General features: G+C 44.5%; 1 long non-coding RNA gene across 1 annotated transcript; it reads right to left on the bottom strand.

The window, feature by feature from the left end:
* Window positions 1–3,677: 3,677 nt before the first annotated feature.
* On the bottom strand, window positions 3,678–3,970 carry LOC309960790. Its single transcript, XR_014326141.1, has 2 exons — window positions 3,748–3,970; window positions 3,678–3,707 (listed from the first exon to the last, which is right to left on the bottom strand). It is a non-coding gene; the product is annotated as an uncharacterized lncRNA (long non-coding RNA).
* Window positions 3,971–4,290: the final 320 nt, after the last annotated feature.

Below are 4,290 nucleotides of genomic sequence, written 5' to 3' on the forward strand. Positions count from 1 at the left end.
CAAAGGAGCTTCTGGTTCCCAGATGGGTATGTTTCCTGATTTGATTTGGACCTGAACACACGTCTTTGCCCTGAGAATGTGGTTTGGAAATGGAGCCTGGATGTCTTGAAAAGCAGGCTGAGCTTAAAGAACATTGAGTTAAACCACAGACAGGTTTGGAAACTAATTATTTTGTGGAATATCATTTACAGGGGAAAATGCAAACCATGTTCCAAATACCTCCCAGCAAACATATGGATCTGAATCCGTTGGAAATGAGAGATAAATACACATGCGTGTATGTATTTGTACCAATCATTTCCTCAAATGTATTTATTCCAATCATTACACAAAAATTATACATTTTGACCATTTTCAACTAACTCCTACAGTTACCAAACAGTGACCAATAAAATACTATTTCCATTTTTTGCTCAGCCCTTCAGCCCTCAAGGTGAAATGCGGAGCAAGGGACCCAAAAGTCAACCTGAGGCCCATGTGCCCTCTGAGTCATTGAGCTCCTCACCTTTTTTTAAAGAGGGTCAGAGTAAGGAACACTTTTTAAGCATATAAATCCTTCCATAGTGAAGGTTGAAGGTCAGGGCTGGGAAGCCCAGAGGTTTCTTCAAAGAAGGTGTGGAGAAAAGAAGTTCCATTTGACCTTTGGCACACTGACATTTTCTCTCCATTCACAAAATTGACCAAATTGAAAAGACAGCATGGTGGGTGTTTCTTCACCATGTCATCCATGTAATTCAGAGTCTCTCTTGGACACAGACAAATATTACTGAGAGGCCAAGAAGGACAGAGACAGGGCCCAAGGACTCAGATAGGCCTGAGTTCAAATCCCGTTTCTGATATGAACAACTTCTGTAATGGAAGCAGGAGGTAAGCCTGTGGGCTGCAGTTCCTCAGCCATAAAATGAGATAAGAATTCCTACTTCACAGACCATTGCGAGACTTAAAAATGTTGTACAAAAGCATCTGTGCACAATAAGTATTCAAGGAATGACTACTGTTGTCTTTAATAGAATCTAAGGTCAAGTTGGCAATCTGGTGTTAGGAATATCAGGTGAAAAAGAATTGCTTTTCAAAAACGCATGAGAATGAGTTGCAAACATCAGACTAAGGATTTATCCAGTCTCTTTTACTATTCTCACATTTCAGATTTACTCAGAAAATTATGGAGTTGGGATTTCTGATCAAAACGAAATCTTCCTATAGATTAAATTTATTACTTTAAGAAGCCTGTTACACTTTTTAAGTAAAAAAAAGAAAAGATTTTTAATTAATTATTATATTAATTTTTTAATTAATTATATTTTAATTAATTAATTTTAAATTAATTATTAATTTGATTAATTTTAAATTAATTACTTTTTAAGTAAAAATGAAAAGATTTTTAAATAATTATATTTTAAATTAATTATTTTAAAATAAATTATTTAAATTAATTATTTTTAAAATTAATTATAATTTTAAATTAATTATTTTTTAAATTAATTAATGCTTTAGGGAATATGTAGAGGTCAATATAAAGTGGAGTGGAGTGCAAAAAGTGGCCATAAATGTCTGTAATCCCTGTATGCATTCTTCACTGTAATACGATTTTGCTCCTCCTCCCATCATGAGATAAGAATTTATTTCTTGACTCCTTTGCCTCTAGGCTTAGCTGTGTGATTCACTTTGACCAATAGGTCAAGAGCAAATGTGATGTAGTCAGAGGCACACTGGGGTCTGCCCTCTCTTGCTTCCCTGAGAACACCAGGTGAAGAAGCAGCTCAGAGTAGCATACTAGACGATGAGAAGTCACATGGAATAACAGTAGGCTTTCCCTGCTGGTAACAAACACTAACTTCCAGACATGTGAGTGAAACCAGTTTGGACCATCCAGCCTCAGGTAAGCTACCAGATACCTGCAGCCATGAGACTGACTGCAAGTGAAACCAACAGATGAACCACCCAGCTAAGCCCAGTCCAATTTGCTGACCCATGGAATCAAGGGCAAGTAAAATAGTTGTTGTTTTAAACAGTTTTGAGACGGTTTGTTATGCACAAAAGATAACGCATGCACAAAGTCTTTCACAGGCAGTTCTGTGGGTGGCTGCAAGGTTCACAGTAAATCCTCAATCTCTAGGCACTATCCCCTAAGTCACATTGCCTTGGTCATAGTTTCTTGATCAAGAGTAAATCCTGGGCTTCCGGGAAGATGGCGGAAGAGTAAGAGGCGGAGATCGCCTTCCTCCCCACAGATACACCAGAAATACATCTACACGTGGAACAACTACTACAGAACACCTACTGAACGCTGGCAGAAGACCTCAGACCTCCAAAAAGGCAAGAAATCCCCCACGTACCTGGGTAGGGCAAAAGAAGAAAGAATAAACAGAGACAAAATGATAGGGACGGGACCTGCAGCAGTGGGAGGGAGCTGTGAAGGAGGAAAAGTTTCCACACACTAGAAGCCCCTTCGCGGGCGGAGACTGCGGGTGGCGGAGGGGGAAAGCTTCAAAGCCGCGGAGGAGAGCATGGCAACAGGGGTGCAGAGGGCAAAGCAGAGAGATTCCCGCACAGAGGATCAGGGCCGACCGGCACTTACCAGACCTAGAGGCTTGTCTGCTCACCCGCCGGGGCGGGCGGGGCTGGGAGCTGAGGCTCGGGCTTCGGTCGGAGCTCCGAGAGAGGACTGGGGTTGGCGGCATGAACACAGCCTGCAGGGGGTTAGCGCACCACGGCTAGCCGGGAGGGAGTCCGGGGAAAAGTCTGGACCTGCCGAAGAGGCAAGAGACTTTTTCTTCCCTCTTTGTTTCCTGGTGCGCGAGGAGAGAGGATTAAGAGCGCTGCTTAAAGGAGCTCCAGAGGCGGGCGCGAGCCGCGGCTAAAAGCGCGGACCCCAAAGACAGGCATGAGACACTAAGGCTGCTGCTGCCGCCACCAAGAAGCCTGTGTGCGAGCACAGGTCACTCTCCACACCCCCCTTCCGGGGAGCCTGTGCAGCCCGCCACTGCCAGGGTCCCGGGATCCAGGGACAACTTCCCCGGGAGAACGCACGGCGCGCCTCAGGCTGGTGCAACGTCACGCCGGCCTCTGCCGCCGCAGGCCCGCCCCGCACTCCGTGCCCCTCCCTCCCCCCGGCCTAGTGAGCCAGAGCCCCCGAATTAGTGGCTCCTTTAACCCCGTCCTGTCTCAGCGAAGAACAGACGCCCTCCAGCGACCTACACGCAGAGGTGGGGCCAAATCCAAAGCTGAGCTCCGGGAGCTGTGAGAACAAAGAAGAGAAAGGGAAATCTCTCCCAGCAGCCTCAGAAGCAGCGGATTAAAGCTCCACAATCAACTTGATGTACCCTGCATCTGTGGAATACCTGAATAGACAACGAATCATCCCAAATTAAGGAGGTGGACTTTGAGAGCAAGATTTATGATTTTTTCCCCTTTTCCTCTTTTTGTGAGTGTGTATGTGTATGCTTCTGTGTGAGATTTTGTCTGTATAGCTTTGCTTCCACCATTTGTCCAAGGGGTCTATCCGTCTGTTTTTTTTTTCCTTTGTTTTTCTGTTTGTTTGTTTTTTAATTTTTTTTCTCTTAATTATTTTTTTATTTTAATAACTTTATTATATTTTATCTTATTTTATTTTACTTTACCTTCTTTCTTTTTTTCCTTCCTTCCCTCCTTCCTTCCTTCCTTCCTTCCTTCCTCCCTCCCTCCCTCCTTTCTTTCTTTCTTTCTTTCTTTCTTTCTTTCTTTCTTTCTTTCTTTCTTTCTTTCTACTTCTACTAATTCTTTCCTTCCACTTTTTCTCCCTTTTATTCTGAGCCGTGTGGATGAAAGGCTCTTGGTGCTGCAGCCAGGAGTCAGTGCTGTGCCTCTGAGGTGGGAGAGACAACTTCAGGAAACTGGTCCACAAGAGACCTCCCAGCTCCACATGATATCAAACAGCGAAAATCTCCCAGAGATCTCCATCTCAACACCAGCACCCAGCTTCACTCAACGACCAGCAAGCTACAGTGCTGGACATCCTATGCCAAACAACTAGCAGGACAGGAACACAACCCCACCCATTAGCAGAGAGGCTGCCTAAAATCATAATAAGTCCACAGACACCCCAAAACACACCACCAGATGTGGACCTGCCCACCAGAAAGACAAGATCCAGCCTCATCCACCAGAACACAGGCACTAGTCCCCTCCACCAGGAAACCTATACAACCCACTGAACCAACCTTAGCCACTGGGGACAGACATCAAAAACAACGGGAACTACAAACCTGCAGCCTGCAAAAAGGAGACCCCAAACACAGTAAGATAAGGAAA

This window comes from Leucopleurus acutus (genome assembly GCF_964270905.1).
Source record: "Leucopleurus acutus genome assembly, chromosome: 4".
Lineage (NCBI taxonomy): Eukaryota > Metazoa > Chordata > Mammalia > Artiodactyla > Delphinidae > Leucopleurus > Leucopleurus acutus.